Source organism: Solanum dulcamara, chromosome 6 (assembly GCF_947179165.1).
Source record: "Solanum dulcamara chromosome 6, daSolDulc1.2, whole genome shotgun sequence".
NCBI lineage: Eukaryota > Viridiplantae > Streptophyta > Magnoliopsida > Solanales > Solanaceae > Solanum > Solanum dulcamara.
Genome location: NC_077242.1, coordinates 59,165,003 through 59,188,307, shown reverse-complemented (window position 1 = coordinate 59,188,307; position 23,305 = coordinate 59,165,003). Strand labels below are relative to the sequence as shown.

At 34.0% G+C, this 23,305-nt stretch overlaps 1 pseudogene; it reads right to left on the bottom strand.

Moving 5' to 3' along the window:
- Positions 1-9,494: 9,494 nt before the first annotated feature.
- Positions 9,495-15,802, bottom strand: LOC129892365 (cytochrome P450 CYP72A219-like; annotated as a pseudogene).
- Positions 15,803-23,305: the final 7,503 nt, after the last annotated feature.

Here is a 23,305-nt window from a genome sequence, read left to right as displayed (position 1 = left end):
CTTAATCATGCCATACATTTATATATATTGTGCACATGAGTAGAGGTTGTATTACTATTAAATGTTGGTGTAGAAGGGATTAGAATTGAAGTTGTTGCCATGTGGGTGTTGCTAATTGATGTGCGAATTTAGGCGCTTAATGATGACTAAATGATTTGAGTCTAATTACAAGACAATGATGAGGTGATTATTAGAGGATAATATATTAGAGTAAAATAATTGTTTGAAGGCATGCTAATATGTTGCCTGTTATTTTCGTGGGTGACATTACTTCCTTGTAAATAATTGACTTCAATTTGAGATTATTTTTCTTGATTATCACGTTATAAATGAAGTTTTTATATATTGAGATAGATAATTAAATATTAGGTGTATTTTGTTAAATGAATTCTTCGGCTCGCGATTGAAGAATGTATCTCACGCGGCTCTATCCAATAGCGATCCCGCTACCAATTTGGAGAAAACCTGCTAGCACGGATCAGGCCTCTTAGTTAAGCTGACGTAACGGCTTCCGCTAAGATACTCCTCATTTCCGGATAGAAAATTCCATTGGATTTATGTTATTGGAAGAAATTGAGGCTTAAACCCTAGGCTTTAATTTAAGAAATATGAGACTTGATAAATTAAGTTACATCAGGATTGAAAATATGATTATGTATTTGGGTGAGTCTTTGGGGTCTAGGCTAGACATATGGTAATATGGGTGTTGTTAGTTTCGAAATCTTATTGTGGTTATTTATTTGATTAGATTATACTTATTTGGAGGCCCAATAAAAAGGGAAAGCTCAAGTCCCAGAGTAATTGCTTGATTATTTGAGGCAACTGAATTTCTAAATCTCAGTGTAAGCTTGTTGATGCTTGTATTTTTGTGTATGTGCACTGGGATTAATGAGAATTGGACTGGGTTATTGACTGTATGATTGACCTTAAAAATGAAGATGAGGGGTATAAAATGGCTAATGACATGTATTGGTGGAATTGATGTGATGAGATTATGGATTTATTTTAGACATGTGAAATGACTATGTTGATGTGAGATAGGAAAAATTATTGTTGTTGCCATGTAATTATCATGAATCATATGAACATGAATTGATTGCATTGATTCTGACATACTGTGTTGAGAGTAAAAATGATATGAAACAAAGGGGTCGGGCCACACGCTCCGTGACAGGATGTGTATATTGAGGGGACGGGCCACACGCTCCGTGACAAGTAACATGGACAGAAATGTTCTCCATGAGTTTTAGACTGTAATTCAGCGGATGTGTACCGATAGGACAAACATGCATCATCTCACCGCATTGCATCGCATTTGGCTGATATTTGTGAATTCATGTTTACCACTTACTACTTTGTATATGTTGAACTTGACTTGATATGATTCACTTGATGAGACTACTGATGAGTATTTGTGGACTGTATTATTATTATTATTATTATTATTGTGTAGAGTGTAGAGTTGGGCTGATTTTATGCAAGTTGTAGTTAAGAAGGTCCGGTTGGGATGACAGGAGTACTTGTATCTAATGAGCTTTGCTTAGTTTTAGTTATCCACTTGCTGAGTACCATGTTGATTGGTACTCACCCCTTGCTTCTACACTTGTGTAGGTTGTGATCCTGGACCTGCTTGATCTCCTACTGTTTTCTACCACACTCGAGGTTATCATTTCGAGTGTTGAGGTAGTTGTTACATCCATCTAGCAGATACCTCTTACTCTTTCATTATGTTTTAGTCCTATTCTAGCGACAAAGACATTGTGACTGTATTTTCTTTCGTACTTCAATAATGTATTAGTGGCTTGTACACGTGACAACCAGTCTTGAGGGATTTTGAGATTATTTATTTGTTTTTAACTAAGTTAAACCTTGTTTTATCATTGAGAAAATTATGTTATAAAATCTGATTTTTTCACCTAATTCCTATTGAACCAGCTTACTGGAAAAACGTAGGATAAGAAAACGTATTCTCATTATAACACTAGGAGGCTTCCTAATTTTTCTTGTGAAAACACTACTATTTTGTTTCTCACTAAAGCAATCAAAATATCTATGAAAATAGCCACTGAGAATTTTAATTTCCAGTAGTAAATTTCAATGAAAAATAGTTAATCTATACATAACGTTTTTTATGTATGGACAGAGCGATTCAATAAAATTGATGATTTAAAACCAAATATTACTATAAGAAACCTTAAATATATTATTTTCAGATATATTCCTTAGTCCTAATTACTCATTAATTTTTCAAATCATGAGAAGTTTGCTTAGGCTCAAAGTCTTGTGATAGTGGTATTGCAAGCCAAGAGGTGGAGAGGGTTAGTATCTAGATACAATAGGTTGTAATAGATTACTTTGCTTTTGCATCTTAGTGAAGTATGGTTGAAGAAATTTTGTGGAACAGGTCGTGGTTGTTTCTCTCTTGAGCAAGGAGTTTTTCCAGATAAAATCTTGTGTTGATCACTTCTGTATTTTACTTATTATTATTCTGTTTAGTTCAAATGGACCTGGTCCCTTAGTATAGTAGACGCATACATTCCAACATAGACAAGTAAAAGTGAACTGGAGAAATACTTTCTTAGGTAAAATATTCCTCCCAGCGATCCCAATAAAAATTCAAGGACAAAGCAGATAACAATGTAGAAGAAAAGGTGGTAGAGTTTCAAAGAATTTATTGTGTGTACAATGTAGTAGTGTGATTGTTACTAGATAAAACTGTTGAAATGTTGAGAGAAATCATAAAATAGATCAAATATTTGAAAGAATACATGTCACAAGAAGGACTAAGAGATGCAACTAATCTTATATCATTTGGCACCATTGCTATTTACCTATTTTATGAGTAAATTTCACAAATAGCTTCTATAAGTATCTCAACTATCCTTTTTAGCTACAGTAAGGTACGATATAAAGTCCAATTAAATTCATCCAACAGACAATAGAAATGTCTGAGCTGACCACAATCAATCAATCTATTGTTCTGATTCTATATAATCTAACCTTGAAAATAGAACACTCATCATTTTTAGCCTGGTCCAAGTGTTTGAGATCTTTACCATACAGTATAGTAGCCCCGCTTTTCCGACAAGAACAGTTACGCCTTTTTCGTAAAGCCCTTACTAAAGCACCAAGTATTCTACTTTGATATAACCCGGACTTTGCCTAGCTATCATGGAAAGCATAGTTACAAGTGCAAGATAGTCAAAACGCGTTTTGAACACCTCGTCAATAAAATGCGTAGTCAAAAAAAGAGGTGCAATACGCGGATTTTATGCGTCTCTAGTTTCCTATAAATAGATGACCTCTTGCCCTCATTTAGATCATCCCACAAAATACAATCTAAAAGAGTAAGAACACAAAGAGAGTTATACACTAAGATAAATATTGTAGTCTTGAGTGTCATCTTTAGTGAGTTGTTCCTTTTACGAGAGAGAAGTGTTAATTATTTTTTTCTCCTTGTATTTGAGAGCAGTGTACTCCATATTATAATAGTAAGATCCTTCTACCCCATAGTTTTTCCCTTCTATCTATTTGAGGGATTTCCACGTAAAATTCTCGTGTCTAATTTATTTTTATATTTATTGTCATATCAAACTTTAGTTGTGGTGCTTCCTCCACCCAACAGTGGTATCAAAGCCCTCATTTATTTTATCTGTTTTATGCGAAGGTACTATTCGTGAATAGTAAATTCGATGAAAAGTACTATTCATATGAATAGTAAATTTCGATGATGATACAGTTTATCACGATTATTCGCAAAAATATTCACAAATGATCTAGAAAGGTGTGAAGCAAATAACAATGTCAAGAACAACAAAGTTTGACATTGATAAATTCAATGGGACTAATTTCTCATTTTGGAAAATGAAAATAAAAGAAATATTGAGAAAGGACAATTGCTTAGCTACAATTGAAAGCAGGCCCACAGATTTTACTAGTGACAGCAAGTGGAATGACAAAGACACCAACGCAGTTACTGATCTACACTTAGCACTGGCTGATCAAGTGTTGTTTAGTGTGACTGAAAACCGAATGACGAAGAAAATATGGGATACTCTTATGGGGTTGTACGAAGCCAAGTCTTTGCACAATAAATTTTTCTTAAAAATAAGATTGTATACTCTTCGAATGACAGAGTCCATGTCGGTTACTGAACACATCAATACTTTGAATACTTTATTTTCGCAACTTACAATAATGAGTTGCAAAATACAGGGGACTGAACGTGCGGAGCTTCTACTTCAAAGTCTGCCTGACTCGTATGATCAACTCATCATCAATCCAACGAACAATACAGACAGTCTAGTTTTCGATAAAATTACAGCCGTTGTATTAGAAGAAGAAAATCAGTGCAAAAATGAAGAAGATAGACAAACAAGTTTGCAGCAAGCTGAAGCTTTGATGATAGTGAGAGGAAGACCAAAGAAACATGGCCCCAGTAGGAGTCACAATCATGGCAGATCTTAATCAAGAAGTAAAACGAATATCAAGTGCTACAAATGTGGCAAGAAAGGGCACTTCAAGAAAGATTATCGGTTCAAAAAGAAGAGTGAACACCCTGAGCCATCAAATGCTCAAGGGAATGTTTTACCTCAGATGATGGCGATATTTTATATAGTGAGGCAATATCAAATAATGAAGGCAGAAAACATTTCACTGATGTCTGGATCATAGACACAGGAGCAACATGGCACATGACTTCTTGGAGAGAATGGTTCCATCAATATAATCCTATCTCAGGAGGGTATATGTTCATGGGAAACTATCATGCTTTGGATGTTATTGGTATTAGGTCCATCAAAATAAAGATGTATGATGGCACGGTACGCACCATCCAGGAGGTACGACATTTAAAAGACTTGAAGAAGAATCTATTGTCTTTAGGACAACTACATGATAATGGATGTTCATATATGACTCATGCTGGAATCATGAGAATATCCAAAGGAGCACTTGTAGTGATGAAAGAGGAAAAACTTGCTGCAAACGTATATGTGCTTAAAAGTGAAACACACTAAAAAGGAGAAGCATCAACCGCGTCAGCAAGTTCATTTGAAGAATCAACGATGATATGGCATCATAAATTTGGCCATATGTTGGAATGAGGTTTGAAGATTCTTGCTGAGAAAAAGCTTCTTCTAGGGCTCAAAAAGGTTTCACTACCCTTTTGTGAGCATTGTGTTACCAGTAAGCAAAATAGACTGAAGTTTAGCATTTTCTCTGTTAAAATCAAGGAAATATTAGATCTGGTCTACTCTGATGTCTGGAAAGCACCGGTGAAGTCCCTAGGAGGAGTGAAATATTTTGTGTTATTTATCGACAATTACTCTAGGAGAAGTTGGGTGTATCCAATCAAGAGAAAGACAGATGTTTTTCCAATTTTCAAAGTTTAAAGCGCGGGTGAAACTTAAATCTGAGAAAAAGATCAAGTGTTTAAGGACAGATAATGGAGGAGATTACACTGGTGATGAATTTGATAACTTCTGTAAACAAGAAGGTATTAAACGACAATTCACGGTGGCATATACTCCACAACAAAATGGAGTAGCAGAGCGGATGAACAAAACCTTGTTGGAACGGACAAGAGCTATGTTGGCAACTACTGGGTTGGAAAACCATTCTTGGCAGAAGCAGTCAAAACCGCCTGTTATGTGATCAATCAGTCACCATCAACTGCAATTGATCTGAAAACGCCAATGGAGATGTAGATAGGAAAACCAACTGATTATTCTTGCTTATATATATTTGGAAGTCCTTCTTATGTTATGTACAACACCCAAGAAAAATCGAAGTTGGATCCAAAATCCAGGGAATGCATTTTCTTAGGATATGCTGATGGAGTCAAGGGGTATCACTTGTGTGATGCCACAGCCCGCAAGGTAGTAATCAGCAGGGATGTTGTATTTATTGAAAATAAGATACAAGTAAAAAAGGGTATCACTTCAAAAGAAATATCAAAGACTACTACAGTTGAAGTTGAAGAAGTTCCAGTTTCTTTTGAAGCAGCACCAGAGCACAAAGAATAAAAGCAAGCTGAAATCGAAACTCCACAAGTTCGATGGTCAACCAAGGAGAGAAGAGAACCAGCTTGGCACTTAGATTATTCTATGGAGAGCAATGTTGCATAAATAAACATAAGATGGAGAGCCTTCAACTTTTCACGAGGCTATGAAAGGCCAAAAATCATCTCTATGGATGGCAGCAATGTAAGAAGAAATTGAAGCTTTTCATCAAAATAAAACATAGGATCTTGTTCAATTACCACAAGGAAGGAAGGCCATTGGAAACAAATGGGTCTACAAGATCAAACGCAATGGTAATGATCAAGTGGAGAAGTATCGTGCAAGATTAGTGGTGAAAGGATTCGCTCAGAAAGAAGGTATAGACTTCAATGAGATATTTTCTCTATTGGTTTGACTCACAACAATTCGAGTGGTCTTGGCGATGTGTCCTACATTTGACTTGTACTTGGAGCAGTTAGATGTCAAAACTGCAGTTTTTCATGGAGAGCTTGAAGAAGAAATTTATATGCTCAAACCAGAAGGTTTTGAAGAACAGGGAAAAGAGAACTCGGTTTGCAGGTTGAACAAATCTCTATATGGCCTCAAACAGGCGTCGAGGTGTTGGTATAAGAGATTTGATTCCTTCATTATAAGCCTTGGATACAATAGACATAGTTCAGATCCTTGTGTTTATTACAAGAGATTTGGTGATGACGATTTTGTTATTTTACTGTTGACATGTTGGTAGCAGGCCCCAACAAAGATCGTCTTACAAATTTAAAGGCACAGTTGGCTAGAGAGTTTGAAATGAAGGACTTGGGACCAGCAAACAAGATTTTAGGGATGCAAATTCACCGAGACAGAAATAATAAGAAGATTTGGCTTTCTCAAAAGAACTACTTGAAGAAAATCTTGAGACGCTTCAAGATATAAGATTGTAAGCCAATTTCTACCCCACTTCCTATTAATGTCAAGTTATCCTTAAGTATGATTCCTAGCAATGAAGAAGAGAGGATGGAGATGTCCCGAGTACCGTATGCATCAGCAATGGGAAGTTTAATGTTCGATATGGTATGTACAAGACCTGACATTGCACAAGCAGTGGGAGTGGTTAGTCGATACATGGCTAATCCTAATAGAGAGCATTAGAATATTGTTAAGAGGATCCTGAGATATATCAAGGGTACCTCAGATGTTGCAATGTGTTATGGAGGATCAGACATTACTAATGCAAACATTATTAATACACTCTATTTAATATTATTTATGTACACTTTACCAAACAACCCTAAAATATACTGGTGCAAGTTTTGTCGTGATATTTGCAGTGAGCACTACAATGGATGGTATTTATGGGTGATCAGGTGATTAGTGCTTTATCGAATTTGAGAATAATGAAACGGATATTTTATACTTGGGTAACGAATATATATATATATAAATATTAATATTGTATTCATAAAATTAAGCCATCATCTTTTGCTGATAGTTTTATCATTTATTTTTTGATAAAATTTAACTATAGCCTCACAATCAGTTCTTACTAATACTTCTATTTTATTTAAGATATATAATTTAAAATTATTTAGTCCATATATGATTGTTAATACTTCTGCATACCTTTAGTATATGATTAACCTCTTAATCTCTTAATAACAACGATGGATTAACCTGTAAATTTCTAGAAAAAATTTGATGGCTTGGTGTTAAAGTCCGCTTGAATTAAAAAGACGTCGTTACGAGGGGCGGAGCTACGTGGAAGTGAGGGGGCGAACCCCCTCAATCGAAAAATTACGTTGTATATAGAAGGTTAAATTGAATATTGTGGATATATACCTCTAATGAACCCCCTTAAAACAATTGACAAGAGTAGCTCCGTGGTTAAGGAAATTCATTTTATAATTGATGTCGTGGGTTCGATTCTCGCCTATGTCTGAAATTGAGCAATTGGAGCTTAGTAGATAGAAATTAGTTAGCATATTTAATTCATTTATGTGTATTTGTTATTTACTTAATAGATTATTATTTTTATTTTTCTCAAATTTAAATATTGTGTTTAAAATATTTTATACAATTTTTTATGTAATTGGAATGAAAAATCATGCTCGCATACTAGTTTAAAGCCCTAGCTAGATTTCTATAATTTCTAATTGATTTTCAATATTAACACATTTTTATTTATCGAGTTACATAGGGTGTTCTTTTCAACTATATTTTTATCATTCTATATTAATATTTGTTCATTATTATTATTATTATTATTATTATTATTATTATTATTATTATTATTATTATTATCATTATTATTATCATTATTATTATTATCATTATTATTATCATTATTATTATTATTATCATTATTATTATTATTATCATCATCATTATTATTATTACTACTGCTACTACACTTCTTTTTAAGAAACTTATATGGTTATTAATTTGAAATAAAAAATAGAAAATTTAAAATAAAGTAGAACATGTAAAAAAACATGATATTTTTTTAAAAAAAAGCATAGGGTGTAGAGAAAAAATGGAAAGAAATGTTAAAAGGATAAATAAGATGGGTTAAAATTTAGCGAGCGTCTGCTTTGATTTTTATTTCTTTACTTCTTCATATGTTGAACCCTCTGAATTGAAATTCTGCATCCTTCACTGGTCGTTACCTTAGCCATACCCGAGGTGTGGTTATATATATAATACGACTATATGTAGAGTTGTCAATATAGGCCAGTTCAGTCTATCTAAACTAGCCCATAGGGAGTTAACAATGGGGAAACTTACATAGATATACTATATTAAGAAAATATTTACCATTTATAGCAATAACACTTTTATTTTCGTTGAACACTTATAATACAGTTTTAATACATATTACAAAAAACAATTTATAAAACACCTATAATATAAATTTTATTGATAGGTAATATATTTATCACACACTTTAATACAATTATAATACACTGTGTCAATTTCTTACTAAGCAAGCATAATATATTTTTAAAACAATTATAATACATTTATATTACATGCATAATTCACTTTTAATATATAGTACAGATTTATTATAATATTATTATGTATTTCTATAAATGATAATAAATAAATAAAATATCGCTAAAATCAATAATTATTTATTAAAAAATACTCATTTAAATAATTTTTACTTAAGAATATGACAGGTTGGCCCATTTTTGGAGGGTCAAAAAACATCAAGTCCAACCCATCACTACATGGGTTGTGGGTCATGCCAAGCCAACCAACTTTTTTTTTTTACAAAATATATTTTTTATATAATTTTTTGATTTAAATTCTATTTTAAAATATTAACATAAATATGTATAAGACAATATTATATGTTGTTACTATGCAAATATCTTGGATACAACCAAACAAGAAAATGATCTTCTTGGAGATTAAGTTTCTATGAATCAAAATGACTTTCAAACAATACCAATCGAACCAAACAGAGATATTAATAACCAAACTTCATAATTAATGAATAACAATATAACTAGCTATATAGAAAAATTAACTTGTGGCTACAAGAAACTCCAACAAGAAAAACATACTCAGTGCAATCCTATAAATGGGTCTGAAGGATAAAAATTTATGTAGACCTTATCCGTATCTATAGCTTGTTTAGAATTAGTTGAGCACCATATTGAGGTAGAAGAGTGAACACTGAATAAGGAACATGAGCATAAGATGGAGAAACCTCAAAAGCAAATTGTTGTAGAATCATAGCAAGTGCCATATTAGCCTCTAACATAGCAAAGTTTTGTCCAATGCAATTTCTAGGTCCCCAACTAAATGGAAAATATGCAAATTTCCCTTTTGTTGCTCTGTTGACTCCTTCACTAAACCTCTCTGGATTGAATTCCTTAGCATCTTCACCCCATATTTCTTGGTCATGATGCAACAGTATTGTTGGCAATAGGAGTTGCAGTCCACTTGGTATTGACAAGTTGCCCAATTTGGTTTCTTTGTGTACCTCTCTACCCATCAAAACATTTGGTGGATATAATGTCACGACCCAAGCCTAGGGCCTAGACGTGACATGGCGAATGAGGAACCCGAAAGTACCTCAAACAAGCCTTTTAGCATTCTTTTAGCCTTTCATAGGTAATGATGATAAATAAACAAGCGGAAATCATAATAAATCTTCAACTTACATATGTCCAACAATACCTCTAACTATTAGATTTAACGGGGCTAAGACAAGTCCCTAGCTCACCCTCAATCATAATAGAAGAAATTCCATAGTAAAATATCTTAACATATCATAAACTAGAAAGATAAAGGAGTATTGTTCCCGGAACATGGGAACTCACCAAAAGTAGTCTTCAATGGAATATCAACTAGCCACGTGGAGGAGAATGAGGAGGAGCACTGATCCCTACATGGTGATATCATGTAGGCAAAAGAGTATGCGTTAGTACTTTGAATGTACTAAGTATGTAAGGATGCATGAACATTGAGAAAACATTAAAATATTTATGTAATATGGAACATAATTTAATGTATGCATAATAAATCATATATATATCCTTTAAAACATTCATTTTGTGGGAAATTAACCATAACCGACATTTAAGACCATGCGAGCTATTACATGGAATCCAACATAACCCCCTACGTTGGCCGGGGAGACTACTTTCCAGGTAGAACTCCGTCAACTTCATTCATTTCTTTAACTTTAACTTTAAGGGCTATTTATGGATCCATTAGCCTAAGCCTACAAGGGCTCCTATGTTGGCACATAGTTAATGAGACAAGGGGTTGCTGCTAGGATTCCCTTACCGAATCCCACCTAAATGCCTCATTCGGTGCTAAGTCAATCCCACGGAATAGTTTAATACTTCAAAATATTCATAGCATATAACTTGAGAATTCAAACATCATATTCGGTAGAATAGCTCATTAAAACATTTGATAATTCAAATATGCAAGAATTGTCCTTATTGCATAAAAAATCCATGATTCATATCATTTCATCATTCTTTCATTTCATAAGACTCCCTTTTTGATCATAGATATTGCTTTCATAAATATTTATTTGGAGTCAAAGCTTTCAAGTCAAACTTTATTAAAAACATAGTAAAACTAGGTGGGTTCAAATCACTTCAACTTAAAAACATGTATGTAAATAAATATACATAAATACTTTGAAATACATTAATTTAAAAGTCATGCTTTAGACAACCCACCATTAATTTCAAGAACCTTTAAAGAGATAAATAGAGAAATTACTTGCAAACCATCAATTTATACAGATGAAATAATATTGTATAAAAATAGACCAATAATTATTAGTTCAACCATGATTCATGCTATTAAGTAAAAATAAGAATTATCCATAAGAAAATTACTTGAAATTGAGAGATTTAATTGAAAGAGTTTTTGGACTACATGGGTGGAAGAACCCATGGATAAATACGCACATAACTTAGAGTAAATCTTAAAGAAAATAAACATAATTTATCATATAATCAAAATAATTTAGACATGAGAGTGGAAGGAATACTCTCATTGAAACCTTACATACCTGGAAACCGAAGCTTTAGTTGGTACCGGAAAACTTAATGACCACTCTTGAGTCCTAGCTTCTCTCCTTGCCGGAACGTTTTGTGTACTACCCGGAATATATGAATTACCGGAATAGTATTTCTTCACTACTAAGAACTAAAACTATATTTGAGAATGTGTAAAGAAGTGTATAGAGAGAAGATTTGCTTGAGAAAGCTTGATGAATAAAATGAGGAAATAAGGTGGGTATTTATAGGTGGGAAAGAGGACCTAACAATAAATAAAATAATTATAAATAAAAATCTGAAAATTTAGTGGAATATATTGATGTCATGGATGATGTTAAATGGAGGACAATTTATGTCATGAGTGATGTCAAATGTATCTAGATCTTTCTATGGTAGGTGAAATGAGTTATCTTTGACAGAATACTCTTTTTGGGAGCTACGTTTGAATAAAATAAATTCCTTATTAGGATTTGGTGTCTTCATAAGAATTGTATATATGGAAGTCTAGTTTCATATCGTTCAAGAATCAACCAATTTGGATAAACCTACAGTGAGATATGAGTTTTCTTCTATAAACACTCATTTCCGTCACAGCATCCTACCTTACAAAGATTAATTTATTAGACCTACTTAACCTCCGAATCTTAAAATATGGTCTTCATAAAAGTTGTAGGTAATGATCTTGTGGTTACTCAGAAATTTGAATCACTCAATTTGGATATTCCTATGAAAAGTTATGACCAAAATACAGAGGCTGTATCATGTTTAGGCAAAAATTGACACATCGTATACAACGTTTTTAGGGGATGTTACATATAATCTCAAGACTTCTTGGATAATCATGGTTACCTGTGTTAAAGTAGAAAAACAATCATCTTAGAAAGAGTGTAGCTTCTATGCATAGACAATGTAAAAGAGGTTTACACTATCAAGTCATCTAAAATATTGATATTTATAAGTAAGTCCATAAAAGTTGAGATTAGTAATTTGGAAAATAAGACATGTTATATTTTCAGAAAGGCTTATAAGGGTAGGCGTCCAGCAATATAATGTAAATTATATTTACACAATTAGGCTACTTATAAGGTAAACTTGTATTCGTGTGAGTTATAAGTCATTGATGCTTGCACCAGAGTAGGTTGCCTATATTACACACCCATTGTGCAGCCCTTCTCAGACACTGCACGAACACAAGATGCTCCGTGAAAAGGGATTCCCTTTATGTTACTAATTGATAACTTGATAAAAAGGGTAAATGAGTCAACCTACTATCAAATATTGAACTATTCTCAGTGTAAAAATATTGTCAATGTATATATATCTTAAGTCCTTATTTAAAAAGAGTAGAAAAGGATAATATGCAAAAACCTTGTAGATAGATCATGAACTTACAACATTGAGTTGATTCAACTTATCATAATCAGGTATGTTGTTGCCAAAGACTTACAAAACCTCTTCTCTAGCACGAGCTTGCCAATCAGAGTGTTTGCTCAGTAAAATCATTGACCATACAAGCAAAGATGAAGTTGAATCTTGTCCAGCAATATAGAAAAATTTACACTCTTCAATTACCTCATCAATACTCATTCCGAATTTCTTATTTCCATGCTCTTGGATTTCTTTCAAGTTGGATTCCAATAATACGCCCAATAAGTCATCACTATTAGATGTCTCCCCTGCTTCAATTTCATTCATTCTCTTATTGATTATTCTCAGTACTAGTGAACGTACTTCCTGATGTATACGGTTCATCCTTCTCCTTTTTTTGATCGGCAGAAACCTACGATTTAGAAAAGAGTTTAAGTTTTATATACTGATGATTGTGAAGATATTTACACAATAGGCAAATATTTATGTCAAACGTATAACTGCTTATTGATAACATCATCTTCAATACCTAAAAGTACTTTTCACTATTTTAAGCATTTGATGCTTATCATTTACTTACAATCAGCCAACCTAAACGGCCTCCTACTATAATAAGTTAAACTACACTAATGTACATAATAAAATCTTTACATTTTCAATTTATAAAACTTAAATCTTTATGAAAATAGCATCCAATCACAAAAAGAACTTTTCACAAAGTTTTGATATATTAAACAATACGTGGTGTTTAAAATATGAAGGTAACTTACCTAATGTAACTTGCCTCTGTCTCTTTTACAATAATTTTGGCTAGTTCTTATTGAAGTTTGTGTATCTTTCTACCTTCTTCATAGGTACTTCCAAAAGCAGTTCTTGAGATGGCTTCACTTGTCAAAGTTTGAAGATATGGCCACACATCTACCTCGGATCCTTCCGTCGAGACAATTTTCTCCCATTTGGTCAACATATCACAAGTAGTCAAATGAAATGAAGGTACCATATGCTGTATATTTTACATTGCATTAGAAACAAATTAACAATCACAATACTAGACTTGGCATATACTTATATATGCTGCCAGTATAAAGAACTTTTACACTATCAGTGAACATGTTGCACATAATAGGTTACATGTCTTATTTTACAAGTTACTAATCTCACTCATTATGAACAGTTATTTGCAGTTATTTTTTGGATAATCCAATAGTGTAAAAGATATTGAAAATAACCCATAATCTAAACAGTAATCGTACGAAAATATATCAAACCTTCAACTTGTCAAGATGAAAAGTAGGATTGATGATTCTTCTATGTTTTGCCCATTTATCTGCTTCATAGCTCAAGATTCCTTCGGCTAGCAGCTTCGTGAGTGCTGGGGGAGGTTTCTGGAAAATATTTCTCCTCGACAAGATCTCCCTTATAAGTTCTGGGTCCATGATGAGCATTGCTGGATTTGGTCCCAACCATATAAAAGAATTCTTACCTACAAGTAAGTAATATCTCATTAGTGGGAAAAACATCGAAGCTGACTTCTAAATATCTTACACAAAGTAACGTCGAAATGTTGGTTCTGTATAGATCTAACAACAAAGAAATAAACATGTCTCATCTCTAATAATTTAAGCGTTTTATTAGTTAACATAATTTTATAAGTTACCAGAGAAGGTGGAGGTTTTGTATTTAAGTTTCATTGTCATCTATGTATGAAATGTTTTCATTTATTTGATTAATAAGAAATATCTTGTCAACACGCGTAGTTGTGGAGCTACATGCTCCAAAAGGGGTTCAATTGAATCGCCTTTCTTGGAGAATTATTTTTTTAAAATGGGGTAAAAACATTTTCTCTTTTTCGATATATATTGTAAATTGTTGAATTCTAACATAAGGGAAATTTAGCATATCATATGTTTATTTGTGTTTCAATCATCGCATTATTTTGTTGTCATTAATGTTCTTTTCTCTATAAGTTGTACTGTTCTCCATTTCACATTATTTCATTTTTGTTACTGCTCTCATTTCTGTATTTCTTTTTTCAAACTGCTTGGAAATGTTTTATTTTAAGTTGAGCGTCTATCAGAAATAGGTTGTCTATCTCTACCAGGTAGGAGTAAGGTCTGTGTACACTTTACCCTACTTATGGAATTACACTAGGTATATTGTTGTTGACAAAATTTGATTTTCTTAAATCCCACATATGCATGTGAGAAATTCACACAAACTCATCGGGTTATACTCCTAATTAATATCGACTTACGAAATGTACTGAAAGTAGAAGAGAGAGAAATGGCACAAAAGGCACCCAAGGGCATATCTTAGGAATCAATAAAGTTGGTTGTCCATCATAAGTTCTCATGTTCAAATCCTGGAAGCAAAATAATAGGTGATTTCTTCTTATTTGTCTAAACCTGAAAAGAGTTACCTTATACCTTACTGGTGAAAGGCAGCAGGTATCTAGTAGAATTAATCGAGGTACACACAAATTGACTCAGACAATACAGTTATAACAAAAAGAAGCACAAAAGAATATCACCATAATGAATTAGTAAGTAATTACACTCACCATAATCAATGATTGTTTTGTGTATGAAGGGCATGATTCTTGGTACTAAATCATGTGAAAATTTGATAGGCTTGGACTTAGCTTCTTCCTCCATCTTTAAAATTTCTTTCATGTCTCCAACTAACAACCTGTAAGTATTTCCCCTGAAACCCAACTCTCTGAGGCATTTCTCCAAACACCTTGGCTGCAACCACAGCCAATTCATGAGTCTCCAATCCAATCTCAAAAAAATAACTAATATTATAGCAACTGAAATTGCAAGTGAAATATATTGCATCTTTGTTTCTTTCTATGATGATAATAGATTGGAGAAATGGGTTTGGAAAATCTTGGATTTATATGCATGATGATAATAATAATAATAATAATTTGACAAATCAAAAGAAGAAAAAAAGGTGTTTCTTCTTGACTAGTAATCTTGATTGCCAAGAAAATCAGACTTTGTATATATGTTCTGTTTTTATGTATTAAGGTTGAAAAGTAAAATGAATATTCAGGTTAATACGAGCGCTCTATTGCGATATAATATTCATAATGCATTTCACAACAATTCATGACTCATTGAACCTGTTTACAGTATCACTGGTCTCGGATTAAGTTTCCTTATATATATATATATCTTGAATTTATTAAACTCAACTTCTATGGTAGAGTTAATTATAATAACTTTTTTTATTTTCAATAAATAATACCAAATGTTAATAAAATGAACAAATTATTGACTCATTCAAATTTAAATTTTAACTCTATCCCTAAATATCTATCTAACTAGAATGATGAGCAGAATTAAGAATCAAGAAAGCTGAAGGAACAAGGTAAAAAGAAGAAAAGTCAAAGATTATAATTGAAAAATAAAGTATTGTTTGCCAAGAAAATCATGTTATAAAATAAACTAGCTAAGCAATTTAATAAATGAAGAATAAATGAAAAGAAGAAGAGTGGAGAACCGAAAAATGTAAATGTAGTGCAAATATTCTTCCGTCGGTATCCCATTTCAATGCCAAAGATTGCCATTATATAGGCAAAGGAATGGTTAGAAAATTAAAAACTAGGGGGTTGCCCACTTTTAGTGGGCCCCACTGAATAAAATAAGTTAAGTAGTGGACACCAATCTCCATTTAGTTTCTAACACTCTCTCTTGGATGTCCACGTATAATGTGCCTTCATAAAAACACTTTACAAAAAAATAATATACATAGTTATTCTGAACATCCATAGATATTGTGTCTCGTTAAAACTTTACTAGGAAAAACCCAGTGAAAAAAAGCCTAGTGAAGGAAAAATAGTACACACATCTGATAATATGCCTTGAGTGCTGCCTCATTAAAAACTTTATCAGGAAAACCCAGTACGACAAAACCTTGGTTAAGAAAAAAAGAGTGCAGAGTGTTTTTTACTCTCCCTGATGAAAACTTCATTTGATATTTTGGAGACGACGCATTCCAACCTTATATTTTAGTTTTTCAAAAGTTGGTGTTGGTAATGTCTTTGTGAATAAATCTGCAAGATTTTCACTTGAACGAACTTGTTGTACTTCAATATCACCATTCTTCTGAAGATCATGTGTGAAGAATAATTTTAGTGAAATATGTTTTGTTCTGTCTCCTTTTATGAAGTCACCTTTTAATTGATCTATGTACGCGACATTGTCTTCGAATATAATTGTGGGTACTTTGACATAATTTTTTAGGCCACATCTTTCTTTAATGAATTGTATCATCCATCTCAACCACACACATTCTCTACTTGCTTAATGAATTGCTATTATTTCAGCATGATTTGAAGAAGTAGCAACAATAGACTGCTTTGTAGATTGCCATGATATAGCAGTTCCTCCATGTGTAAATAGATAGCCTGCTTGAGATCGAGCTTTATGTGGATCTGATAAATAACCTGCATCTGCATAACCAATAAGGTCTGCACAACCTTTCTTAGTATAAAACAAACTCATATCAATAGTACCCTTGAGGTATCGCAAAATATGCTTGATACCGTTCCAATGTCTTCGCGTTGGGGATGAACTATACCTTGCCAGCAAATTAACAAAAAATGTTATATCAGGTCTAGCTGCGTTAGCAAGATACATAAGTGCACCAATTGCACTGAGATATGACACTTCAGGACCAAGAAGTTCTTCATCCTCTTCTGGAGGTCGAAATGGATTTTTTCCCACTTCAAGTGATAGAACAACCATTGGAGTACTTAATGGATGTGCTTTGTCCATGTAAAATCTTTTTAAGATTTTATTAGTGTAGGCAGATTGATGGACAAACATTTCGTCTGCTAAATATTCAATTTGCAGACCTAGACAAAATTTTGTCTTTCTGAGATCTTTTATCTCAAATTCTTTCTTTAGATATTCAATCGCATTTTGGACCTCCTCAGGGATTCCAATGAGATTTATGTCATCAACATAAACGGCGAGTATAACAAACTCTGATTCCGTTTTCTTAATAAAAACACATGGACAAATAACATCATTTATACAACCTTCATTTATTAAGTACTCATTAAGGCGATTATACCACATACGCCCTGATTGTTTCAGACCATATAATGATTTTTGCAATTTCATTGAGTACATTTCCCGAAACTTATTTCATGCTTCAGGCAATTTTAATCCTTTTGGGATTTTCATGTAAATTTCATTATTCAGTGAACCATAAAGGTAAGTTGTAACTACATTCATTAGATGTATTTCAAGATTTTTATGTACAACTAAACTGATGAGATATCAAAAAGTTATTCCATCCATAATCGGTGAATATGTTTCTTCATAGTTGACCCCGGGTCTTTGAGAGAATCCTTGTGCAACAAGGCGTGCCTTGTATCTTACAATTTCATTTCTCTCATTTCATTTTTGTACAAAAACCCATTTATAGCCAATCGGTTTTACACCTTCAGGGGTTTGGACTACAGGTCCAAAAACCTCACGTTTAGAAAGTGAGTCTAATTCTAATTGAATTGCCTTTTGCCATTCTGGTCAATCACATCTACGTCGACATTCTTCGACGGACTTAGGCTCAAGAATTTCACTATCTTGCATAAGGTTAATTGCAACATTATATGCAAAAATATTATCCACTATAATTTTTGATCGATCTAAATTTATCTCATTACCAGTAGAACTTATTGAAAGTTCTTCATTCACTTGAGTCTTGGGCTCACTGAATTCTTCAGGAATATCAGGAGTACTCAAATCTTGACTTCCTTTAGGAGGTTCTTGTGTAGTATCATTTTTATTATTTCTCACACTTCTCTTTCTAGGATTTTTATCCTTTGATCCCAATGGTCTACCACGCTTCAGTCATGTTTGAGATTCAGAAGCTATGATACTAGTAGATGATCCTTTTGGGACATCAATTCGGATAGGCACATTCACTACAGGGATATGTGACTTAGTTAAGCATTTCAAATCAGTAAATGCATCTGGCATTTGATTTGCTATTTGTTGTAATTGGATGATCTTCTAGACCTCCTGCTCACATGTGCGAGTGCGTGGATCAAAATGAGATAGTGATGAAACTTTCCATGCAATTTCTTTTTCTTTTCTGGGTTTCCTTTTCTCTCCCCCTGATGGCGGGAAAGTTGTTTCATCAAACCAATAATATGCAAATCGAGCAGTGAATAAGTCTCCAGTCAATGGTTCAAGGTATCAAATTATGGAGGGTGAGTCAAACCCAATATAAATGTCCAATCTTCGTTGAGGGTCCATCTTTGTACATTGTGGTGGTGCTACAGGCACATCTACAACATAACAAAAAATTCATAGATGGGCTATATTTGGCTCATGACCAATTACTAATTGTGACAGAGAATATTTATTATAATGTGTCTGTCACGCCCCGGGAGGGTACCCTAGGCATGGCCGGCACTCGAAAGCCATTTCTGGCCTTCAAGCGAACCACTTGTTCCAGTCACGCTTTCATTCATTCATATTTTATCGACGGAAGACTCAATCATAGGAATACTACCCATAATGTAGGGCCAAAGGCCAAACAACTATCAAATTGATAATCAGCTAGAATAAAACTAGTCAAATGAATAACTCATCATTCCCACACTCTAGTCTATGAAGCCTCTATCAACAATCTAGGAGGTTCCAATGACAAGTCCATGGCTACCAACAACCAAAATAAAAGAGACAAAACAATGCTATAAAGATAATCTCGGCATCCTCCGGAGGCTAGGAGGACTAACCAACCAGCGGGAAGTGGGGAGATCTTCAACGGTGCGTCGGTTGATGATCTCTAGTACCTGTCTCTGCATCATGAAATGATGCAGGCCAAATGACGTCAGTATATGGAATGTACAAGTATGTAAAATGACTGAATAAAACAAACACCAAGGAAGAATTAAATCGACTCGGAATCTCCACTCAAGAGAAATAACAACGCAATCAAGTGTCCTAAGTCTAAACAAGAGTATGATTTAGACGGGACCAATCACATACCATCCAACTCGATCCGACTCAGAGTACTATCAAGACCTATATGGGTGTTTCTCTTATCCGACAACCATTACTTATGAGCCAGTGATAGTACAACAAACTGATGTTGTTGCCACGTCCGTTCATACTTTGACAGGGTATGAACGAATCAACCAATCATGGATCTCATTGACCAGTTAAGTCCTATCATTTCAGGACAATAAAATAGGAAACATCTGACTTTAACGGTTCGATCCATGGGAAGCATCCGACTTTAACGGTTCAATCCCTTCCTATGTTGGTGGCATAGTTCATGGGGTTCGAGTATGGACTATACTCTTACCCAATTCAGTTCTCGATATTCCTCCCAAGACTCAATGCTCATAAAACTCCATCCAATCAACTCAATCAAATCATATCGACAAGTCTCATTTACAACCTTGTCAACTCATCAACTCTATCACAATCAAACCTCTCCCAATTATACTATCCGATCAATCCCAATCATATCTTTCAATAGTAGATTAAATATGTATTTATAACAACATACAAACCTATTAAATCGTTTCTCTATTCATTTAACAAATCTTTTCGGACTCAACACAACTCCAAGGTCTTAAATCAACAATTCAAGATGAATAACATATTTAAGAAAATTAACATTTAACATAATCAACATAGTTAAGAGATTTATAATATATGATCTACCTCTCATCTCCATCAACTTATACCAACGTGTAGACATCACTTTCTTGACTTCACAACATCAACATAATAGAAATTAGGGTAATAGATGCAAAGGACCTATTTGGACCTAACTCTATCAATAAACTTCATTCTTATGAACAATCAATCTCAAAGAAGATGTAGGGCATATTGGTGGACTCAACCCATTCTTTCAATAGCCTTACATACCTTAGTGAAGACTTTGAAGAAAATCTTGATGTTGGGTCTTCAATGGAAAGCTTGAATCTTTGAAGTTCTTGAAATAATCCTTGTTGGAAATGGAGAAGAAGAGGAAGAGAGGGAAATTTCTAGGGCTTTTAGAGAGAGAGAGGGACTGAAAATAATGATCCAAAAACGTTCAAGGCTTGTGTATATATAATTTGGAAAATACCCAAATTGCCCTTTCTTTGAAAATCTGGAAAAATGGCCAAAACACTCTTGGCGTGATAGTGGCGCATCGCGCCACAGTGGCGCTAGTCGAATTTAGGCTTAAAACCTGCACATCTGATAGTGGCGCATCATGCCAAGGACCAAACTACTGAGTCTGTTTTGTGGTGCGATAGTGGCGCGTCGCGCCCTTACAGCGCCAAGCCTATATTTTTTAGTTCTGGAAATTAGGCTTGAAAACCCTACACATCTCGTAGTGGAGCATCGCGCCAGGAACCAAACTACTGAGGCTTGTTCCTGGCGCGTCGCGCCACTGCGCCGCCAAGCCCAAGTTTCCAGCAGTTGTCACCCAGGCCTGAAATTCCTGCAGTATTAGTCCGTCTTAGGATAGTTATAACTTTCGAATCTGAACTCCAAAAATTACAATCTTGGCGGCGATGGAAAGAAGACTCGGAGACCTTTAATTTAATAGGTCACGGACCACCCAGATCGTCCTATTTCAAAAGATATGGTCGCTAGAAATCAACCCCTTACACGAACTCATTCTCAAACTTAGCCCAGATGAATTCTTTGGGAACTCACCCTAACTCATGCATACACTTCACAATAGTCGGGTTTGATCCTACACGTATACGAAGAAGGGTTCGAATCCTAGTGAAGAATTTTGGAGGGTGTTACAGTGTCGGTCTGAGATGTACAAGTGCTACTGCATGTAAGATAGTATGACCCCAAACAGTAATTGACAATTTTGTTTTCATTAGTAGAGGTCTTTCTATCAATTATAAGCGCTTAATAGATGACTCTGCAAGGCCATTTTGAGTATGAACATGAGCAACAAAATGTTCAATTTTTATCCCAATTGATAAGCAATAATCATCAAAAGCTTGGGATGTAAATTCTCCAGCATTATCAAGGCGAATGGCCTTAATTGGATGATCTGGGGATTGTGCCCTTAATCTTACTATTTGTGCTAACAACTTCGCAAATGCTAGGTTGCGAGATGATAAAAGGCACATATGCGACCATCTAGATGATGCATCTATGATGACCATAAAATATCTAAGCAATCCACTAGGTGGATGAATAGGTCCACATATATCTCCATGTATACTCTCTAAAAATATAGGAGATTCGATGTCAACCTTCTGGGTCGATGGCCTGGCAATTAATTTGCCTTGATAACAAGCAGCACATGAAAATTCATCATTCATAAAAATCTTCTGATTCTTTAATGGATGTCCAGTTGAATTTTCAAAGATGCGTCTCATCATTATTGTTCCAGGATGACCTATTCGATCATGCCATAGCATAAATGTATTTAGATCAGTAAACTTCTGGTTAACGATCATATGTTCTTCAATTACATTAATATTTGCATAATATAGGACGGATGATAAAATTGGTAATTTTTTCAAAATATATTTATGGCCTGAGACACTCTTGGTTATGCCAAGATATTCAGTATTCATTTCATTTAGTGTCTCAACATGATATCCATTTTTGCGAATATCTTTAAAACTTAATAAGTTTCTTGGGGATTTAGAAGAAAATAGTGCCTCTTCTATAACAATTTTTATCCCCTTAGGTAGAACTATAGTAGCTCTTCCGGAGACTTCAATCATTTTTGAATTACCAGATATTGTAGTAACATTAACTTTTCATCTAAGCAAATTGAAAAAATATTTCTCATCTTTAAAAATAACATAAATTGTTCCACTATCAATTACACAAATATCCTCGTGATTGATCATTGATCCAAACAAAATTTGAGGCATATCCATATTTTTCTTCAAAAAAAAGAAATAAAGTAAATATTATCATTAATACATGGTTTATGTCACGCCCCGGGAGGGTACCCTAGACGTGACCGGCACTCGAAAGTCATTTCTGACCTTCAAGCGAACCACCTGATTCAGTCACACTATCATTTAATCACAACATACTATCTATAATATGGGGGCCAAAGGCCAAACATTATCAACTCAACAAAACAAGTATAACGGGACTCCTCAAGATAACAGTCCAACCTCCCCATACTTTAGTCTATGAAGCCTCTATCAAAGTCTAGGAGGTGCCAATGACAAGCCCATGGCTACCAATAATCAAAATAAAGGAAACGACAGCAAAATTATACAAGAAAGCTCAACATCCTCCGAAAACTAGGAGGACTCACCAACTAGCTGGGGGTGTATGTGGATCTTCAATGGAGCGCCGGTTGATGATCTCTAGTACCTGTCTCTGCATCATGAAATGATGCAGGACAAATGGCATCAGTACATGGAATGTATGAGTATGTAAA